Genomic DNA, 9,016 nt, shown 5'->3' with positions numbered 1-9,016 from the left:
GCCACTTCTCTGAGCTACGTTTCATTGTTTCTGACCTCATTTAATCCTTTAAAAAGGTGACTAAGAGTTTTCATAAAATTAACAATAAATGACTCTAGTAAAAAGCAGATATGGGGATTCAAGTTCTAAGTTCACAGTGCGTTTTCTCAAAGCAAATGCTTCTGATAGCATTGAATGTAGAACTGGTGTTGTATATGTTGACTTTAGTGGTAATCTCATTTTTTATATAAATCTGTGGTAATATATAAAATGTATATTTTTTCATTGTTAAAGATAAAAGACTTTTTTCTTTTATTGAAGGAGGGGTTTTCCAAAATATGACACATAGGGCTAACAGGCGTTCCGAGATGAAACCATTGGTACAAAAACATTTTAAAAAGTAATGATAACATACCTATTTTACTGTACTACAGAACAATATAACTTGAATACTAAAGTCATTTGAAATAGTTTGTGGGAACACGGAGAGAAGAACTGATGCCTCAATTCCTATGGAAAATGCCACAACATCTCCTGAAAACACATCTGACCTTTCCTTAAAAGTTATTAAAATCCAGGGAAGGAGAAGCACCAAACCTCATTTTCTTTTCTTTTCTTTTTTTTTTTTTTTAGAAAAGCATGCACATTTATTTAATATAAGTTTTACATAGGAAAAGGAAAACACAAAGAAACAGGAAAACGTGTATATTTATTCTAGGTTTGATAGAGAAGTGGATAGTGATGAAGTATAATTGGATAAAAACACATGATCTAATGATAGTTAACTGGGGAGAACTCAGCTATGCTTGTTTGTTTAGATTGCTGTCAGTGACCTTCTGTTTTTAGAGATACACAGATGTTCACTTCCTCTGGGTATAGAGACAGCACCTGTCAAATGAGGGTTTTATGACCTGCTTCAGGAGAGAAGAGTTGAGGGAAGGTGAGAGTTACCTTCCTGTTTCTACTGTTTTCTAAATACCCCCATATTCTGGGGTGGTGTGTCCTGAACCCCATCACTCAAAACTTAGCACTGATTTTATATCTCTGTATGATATATTCCAAGTTTTCAACACGACATACAAAATTTCCTCTCTTTCCCACCCTCCTATGAACTTTCTAGTTTCAATCACCGCCACTTTCCACCTTTCATTTTACATTCTATTGTCAAGGACTGCTCATACTTCCCATCCACACACAATGCTATTTTATTCCTCCCTGTCTGTATATATATTGTCTTCTCTGCCTGGAATGTGCTTACCCCTCTTTCTTTACTTGAGTAACTCCCATTTACTCTCCCTTATTCTGCTCAGGTGTTACCTTCTCTATGAAGCCTTCTCTAATGTAGTTAGACTGCTAAGCTCCCTCTTCTGTATTTCTAAAAGAAATTCTGCTTCCTCTTTAAATCATTTTTCATTTTTCTTTAAATTTTACTTTAAGTTTCCGGATACATGTGCAGAATGTGCCGATTTGTCACATAGGTATACATGTGCCATGTGGTTTGCTGCACCTATCAACCCGTCATCTAGGTTTTAAGCCCTGCATGCATTAGATATTTGTCCTAATGCTCTTGCTCCCCTACCTAATGAGTGAAAACTCCCACTTATGAGTGAGAACATGCAGTGTTTTGTTCTTTGCTCCTATATTAGTTTGCTGAGGATGATGACTTCCAGCTTCATCCATGCCCTGCAAAGGACATGATCTCATTCTTTTTTATGGCTGCATAGAATTACATGCAAACCTTATTTTTCATCTACAGAAAACTCCATCAGTCTGACAGTCACCACATCTCATTCAGAAGCCCCTGAAGCTTCCTAGATCCAGCCTGATACCCCTCTTACTATACGTAATACAGGAATTTCAACTCTGAGCTCCATTTGTATCTTCATATACACAGAGAGAATTCTGTGGGCCTACTCACAATCCATACTGCTTAAGGAGGGGAAGGAAATTATAATCAGCAATTATTTCTCTCTATTACAGAGATTGTAAAATATTTTCTTATCCAAAAGGACTGAAAAGCTAGGATTCAAATAAAAAGTGAGATTAAATGTAGGGGATCCCATTTGCCACAAAGTATGTGAGAAGTTCCTAGGCTGCAGAGCTGGATGAAAGAATGAGGGCCTAGGTAGTAGACAGGGAAAAGTAACCGGGGCAACTTGCTGATGAGAGAGGACTTGGGTCTTAGCTACACTGTCTTTTTATAGGCTATCTCATGAAATAGCCATGGATTTCTATCCTGCCTCTCGCACACTGGCCTTGAGATGGTGGACAAGATACATATATCCTGTGGGACCATCTCCTCATTTCTAAAGTAGAAATTAGAATATTTACACTAAATACTTGCTGTGAAGAATAAATGAAATAATATAGGAAGCAAGCATTACATTGCAGACAAATTTAGTTTACTAGTTATATTTCTGCTTTTTCTTCAAAATTTATTTTTTCATTCAATTTACCTTTACAACTACATCTATAATTAAGTAATAACTGTTTTTGAAATGCAAGTACAAATACCAAGTTACTTTTTAAAATGCATTTGACTTCCAAAACTTATTTGATGTAATAAATATGTTAATTAATTGTATCAGATGTAGAATGAATTCTAAAGTCTGTTTGTGAATACCCAACTGTGAAAAGGCCAAACCTAAGTCAATGGTACATGCTGAAAACTGTGCTTCTTGCTCTGTGTGATGCCAGAAGGAATTAGTCAATATTCTGGCCAGGCAACACTACACACGATTCAGTAAAATAGTGTGTCAATTGCTCAAGCAGTTCCTAAACAGCACTGTTGTGGCTAACAGGGCTACAAGGTTCACCAGTGCTGTTGTTAGTTTGCCTTGTCACATATCCATATATTTGGCCAGTAAGAAGAAAATGAGTCCAAATTGATCCAAGTGGTTGAGTGCTTGCATACACAGCAAAAGTAAGATCAGCACTGTGTCAGCACTGTGTCCCTAGTCTCACAGTATGACACTGAATCAGAGGTACTCAATGACAGCACAGATGGTGGGTCTCTCTGCTTATGAGGAGCCCACAGTCATACCCTGCGGCCAAGGTTGAAATCACACTGAATACTAAACCGAAGATCACACCTAACACAGCTGCGACTATGGGACAGCAGGGGCGACCCAGCTCCTGAACATCCCAGGCATAACACCTGGGGATGTCATCCATGCTTTTGAAGTGGAGGAGCTGGTGTCAATGACTACCCTGAACTGATTGCCTTCTGACAGTTCCCCTAAGCCAAAGACGCAAATGAATTGTTTGGACTGGATAAGGAACCCTAGAGGGAAACATCGCACAGTGGGAGGCCATATTGGGAGCGTTGGCCAGCTCCTGCCTAACGAATGTATGTCCTGCTGGGGGTACCCTACTGGTTCATGATGCCTCTGAACCACATGGCTCCACTGCTCACTGCTGGGTGACACTGAAAATGTTACTTAACATCTCTTGCCGCCTTTCTCCATTAGTTCTTCGGAAATAGTACTAGTAAAGTCGTCTACTTCTTGCAGGCAGTTTAGAGCACTGACTATGTGAAGACAAGTACAGTTGTCAGAACAGTTCCTGGCATATAGTAAGTTTCCAATCAATTCTAGCTGTTATTTTTTTGCCGTTAATATTTGCTGTTTCCACATTTTCCTGGAGCGTGTTCCAGAGATACAACGTCAAGGCTACCTTTGACCCCTTGGCTGATCTTTGGATTATCTCTTCAGCTCTTCAGGGACTCAAGGATTGAGTCTGTGGGGCTTGGGGGAGGGCATAGCTTTTTCTTGTTTTGTTTGTTTGTTTGTTTGTTTTTGTTTTGTTTTTTGTTTTTTTAAGCGTAATGAATATTCAGCTCTCCTTAAAGGGTAATGTGGAACCTAAGTAGAGTTTAGTCATCATGAGCTTGTAGGAAAAATCTGCATGGAAATTTCTCTAGGCAATCATACCTCTAGTGACCTCTTCATTTGGTTTGTATAATGCTTTGAGAAGTAAGTAGTCACTGAATAATGATAGGACATATGTATATAAATTTAAAAACAGTATGAATTTTTTATTTCATAATTTGTGCTTTTTGTATCCTATCTTTGTCTAACATGATGCCACAGATCCTCATACATTTTCTTCTAGAAGTGTTGTAACATTAGCTTTTACATTTAGTTCTATGATGCTTTTTTAAAAAATAAATTAGAGATAGGGTTTCCCTATGTTGACCAGCCTGGTCTTGACCTCCTGACTTCAAGCAATCCTCTTATCTCAGCCTCCCAAAGTGCTGGGATTACAGGTGTGAGTCACTGCGTCTGACCGCTCCCGGCCAATTTAAGACTTTTCTTCCTTTCTGATGTGAGTATTGAATGGTATACATTTTCCCCTATGCTTTAGTTTCATCTTGCAAAGTTTGATATGTTCTGTTTTCATTTTTAAATTTTCCCTACAATTTCTTTTATCCCTGCATTACTTAAAAGTGTAGTTTAATTTCTAATATTTCATGGATTCCAGGTATCTTTCTACAACTAATTTCTATTTCAATCCTTTTGTGGTCACAAAACATGCTTTATAAGATTTCACTCCTTTTGAATTTGTTGAAATTTGTTTTTTGGCCCATAATATGGTTTATCTTGGTGAACATTCCATGAGCACTTGAGAAGAATGTGGATTCTGCTGTTGTTCTATGAATATCAATTAGGCCAAGTTGTTTGATAATGTTGTTTAAGCCTTTTCTATTTATATAGCCTGGGTTTTTTTTTTTTTTTTTTGGTACACGTTTCCTACCAATTGCTGGGAGGAGTGTTGAAGTCTTCTACTATAAATGCGTATGTGTCTATTTCTTCTTTCTGATGTATCAGTTTTTCCCTCATGTATTTCGAAGGTGCATACATACTCATGGTGTTTCTGTCGTCTGAATCAATGCATCTCTCTATGATTATTATGTAATGTCCCACTTTGTCCTTTGTAATAATCTCCACTATAAAGTGTGTCTTGTGAGGTATTAATTTAATACCTCCAGTTTTTATTTGATTCATATTTGTGGGGTTATATCTTCTTCTATCCTTTACTTATAACTTAACTTATTTTTAAAGTGGGGTGTTTTCAAGATATGGATTACTGATAAATATATTGTAAAAATCAAGATCTTCTTGCAGCTGTGCCACAACAATTATACTACCAAAAAATTAGATGCAGAAGTTAACATGGAACTCAAGTGTTATGCAGAAATCCACAGAATAATTTGTTAGGTTCTGCAAAAGAACCTCAATCAAACTCTTTGACAGCCTTTATAGAAAGATAACTTGAAACTAAAGTGATATATTTGTATAAAAATATCATTCTATCCCCCCCATTTTCTGCAATAGGGTTTTGGATAAAATTTCATTTTACAAAAGTGTTCTGTTGCTAAAAGTTCTTTGAAAAACCACTCTATTGGATGATCTCTCAGAGCTCTCTTAGCTTTGACATTTTGGTGTTCAAATCTCCTTCTGTAGATTGAGTGGGAAATGTAAAAAGGAGAACAATATCATGGGGGAGGGGGAAATATTGGTCTTCTGTATTTTTCTTTTCCTTTTTTTCCTAAACTAACCAGTCTCTGTTGGTCCTCAGCTGGGCTGTTAATCCAGGGAAGAGGTGCCCTTCAGGACAATACACAGATTCAATGGAGCCCATGGCAGGATTGAATCACTCAGAAAAACCAGCCAGAATAACTTTTGAAAGTCTGTTTGTGACCCTCTGATTTATGTTACTTCTCACTCAAGTTGCTCAAAGTGCCTGCTCATCGGATAGAGACAGCCACATTTTTCAGCCCTGTTTTTCTTTTCTGTTTTCTTCTCCTTCTCTCCTCCCTCCCTCCTTCCTTCCCTCTTTTCCTTCCTTCCTCCTTCCCTCCCTCCCTTCCTTCCTTCCCTCCTTCCTTCCTTCCTTGCTTCCTTCCTCCCTTCCTTCCTTCCTTGCCTCCTTTCCTTCCTTCCTTCCTTCCTTCCTTCCTTCCTTCCTTCCTTCCTTCCTTCCTTCCTTCCTTCCTTCCTCCCTCCCTCCCTCCCTCCCTCCCTTCCTTCCTTCCTTCCTTCCTTCCTTCCTTCCTTCCTTCCTTCCTTCCTTCCTTAATAACAAGAAATGAACTGATTTTTTTTCTCAGTAGGAAGATCAGAATATTTCACAATTTTTTGTGATTTTTTTTGAAACTTTTATTTTGGGTTGAGAGGTGCAGGTGCACTTTTGCTACCTAGGTAAACTTGTGTCACAGGTGTTTGTTGTACAGATTATTTCATCACTCAGGTATTAAGCCCAGTACCCATTAAGTATTTTTCTGATCTTCTCCCTCCTCCCACCCGCCACCCTCCAATAGGCCCCAGTGTATATTGTTCCCCTCTATGTGTCTGTGAGTTCTCATCATCTAGTTTCCACTTATAAGTGAGATTATGTGGTATTTATTTTTCATTTCTTGCATTAGTTTGCTAACAATAATGCCCTCCAGCTCCATTCATGTTCCTGAAAAGGATATGACCTCGCTTTTTAAAATGGCTGCATAGTATTCCATGGCGTATATGTACCACATTTTCTTTATCCAGTCTACTATTGATGAGCATTCAGGTTAATTCCATGTCTTTGTTATTGTGAATAGTGCTACAATGACCATACATGTGCATGTGTCTTCATAATAGAAAGATTTGTGTTCCTTTGGGTATATTCCCAGCAATGGGATTGCTGCGTCAAAATGGTATTTCTATTCTTAGGTCTTTAAGGAATCGCCACACTCCTTTCCACAATGGTTGAACTAATTTATACTCCAACTCACAGGATGCAAGTGTTGCTTTTTCTACACAAACTCACCAGCATCTGTTATTTTCGTTCTTCCTTTTTAATCCAGTGTTATAAACTCAGAAAAAAATTTTTTGAGACAGGTATCTCACTCTGCCTGTGGATGCGAATTCCACTTGTCTCTGAGACTTCCAGGGATTCCAGCTCTCTCAAGTGCCTGTGTTTGGCCTTTATGAATTTGTTACATTTTCAGTTGTTTCCTTCTTACCCACTTTTATGACTGGCACTTCTTCCACACATGCTCTGCCAGAGGTGATGCAGTTTGTGTGCCTCATCTCTCCTTAGAGGGACTAGTCACCCTTTTGTATAAGTTTCTATGGCTGCCTTGTTACCTTGATGATCTTTTTTTAGATCATGATCTTAAAAACCCCCTATATTCTTACAGATTATTAGGCTTTTTCTCATTTTCAGGGCTAGAGTGACTTTCTCTTGAGACTTTCAAAATCTTACTTTGGGTATAACTCTCCTTTGTTAATATTTTGACTACTGGTACAAAAATACAGTATTCAAGTATTTGAATTAAAGATAATCCAGGGGCTAGCCGTCTGTGACTGGAAAGCTAAATCCAGCCTATGGCTTGTTTTTGCATAGCTCTTGAGATAAGCATTTTTTTCTCTTTTTACATTTTAAAGTATTATTTCTAAAAAATACAACAACATGACACGGAAACTACCTGGCCTACGAAGACTGAAATATTTATTATTGGGCCTGATAAAGAAAAATTTGCTGCAACCTCATATTAATTTAATATGTATTATTCTGCTTTGCATTATTGTATACATTTTTCATCCATTATTTAATTTATTTACTCACAGACTGAAAAGTATGGATTACTTTCTTATCTTACTATATCCTCTCAAGAAATCATCCAGCTTTATGATACCATGATTTCAGTCAGGGGAAACTTGGCCCAAGGCTCATGTGACTACAGAAACATATATGTGAGGTAGGAGACCAGCAGGACTTGTTTTCTGGTCATAACCCTACTGACTAAAACAGGATCGGATCCAAACAGGATCAGATAGTGAAACTGGCAGGAACCAGCAGGTGACCGTGAGGGTGATTTCTGGCTGCCCTCATTGCTTATTAGCATGGGACATTCCCACCAGCATAATGACAGTTTATAAATGACATGGCAATGAACCAGAAGTTCACCATAATAAAGTAAATAGCATATTACTATTTATTTTATCAAAGATATGTGATTGTATATCCTCTCTAAAGGAATTTAATATTAATTTTCTTGATGTAAAATACTATTTCTTTTCTAATCAAAAAGTAGTAGGTGCTTTTTATAGAAAATTGTAAAATATGGAATAGCAGAATATAAACTAACAGCCACAATTTCACGGTGTGAGGTAAACCATTTGTTGCATGTCTATCCAGTCCTTTTTATAACTCACTCATATCTTAAGTTGTATACATATATCAAATTATCACACTGTTCCCATAAATACGTATAATTATTAGTTAAGTAAACGTTTTTAAGAAGAAAAAATAATAAAAGTCATCAACAATTTTGAAACAATATGTCAACAGAAAAATTCTTCTTTATATAACGTGACAGAGTTAACATTCTTTGTCCACACAAAAACTTTTGAGATGAAAAAATTTAAAATAGTATGGATATAACATGATGAATAAATATAAGAATAAAATGAAAAATTAACACCAAAACAGTTCAAACTATAAAGATATAGAAACACTTATGCACCTACTAGCAATTTCAGAATGAAAAATAAAGCAAAATTTGAATTGAAACTTTCTCCATCAAATTAGAAAACACTTATTTTTGAATAAACAAGGAATATCCATGGATATTCTTCATAATGCTGCAGTTAAATGGGCACTTTTATAAATCTCCCATTGCTGAAATTTTTGTTTATGATTTTCTGTGTTTTGTAATTTTTCAACAAGCAAAATTAAAAACTTGATACAAATGAATGTTTTTCACTATCTTTACCAAGAATTTGTATCAATGTAAAGACATATTTATGTTATAATGTATACATTTATATAAACATGGGTCTAATCAAGAAGAATATAACATTCTTCCAGATATTTTCTAGCTTATGTATGCTCTCTTTTTATTGAACTCTCAATCTATTTCTTAACTACTCATCTGAAAGACTATTCTTTGTTTCTATACATAATATTAGGAGTTTTTACAATCATCATTACTTATGGCAGATTATTACTCTATGATTAATATACATTTGTACCTTCGCTGACTAGCAGTATA

Source organism: Macaca thibetana, chromosome X, assembly GCF_024542745.1.
Source record: "Macaca thibetana thibetana isolate TM-01 chromosome X, ASM2454274v1, whole genome shotgun sequence".
In the NCBI taxonomy this organism is placed as follows: Eukaryota; Metazoa; Chordata; class Mammalia; order Primates; family Cercopithecidae; genus Macaca; species Macaca thibetana.
The sequence above is the reverse complement of the archived record's forward strand: the minus strand, read 5'-3'. Positions refer to the sequence as shown.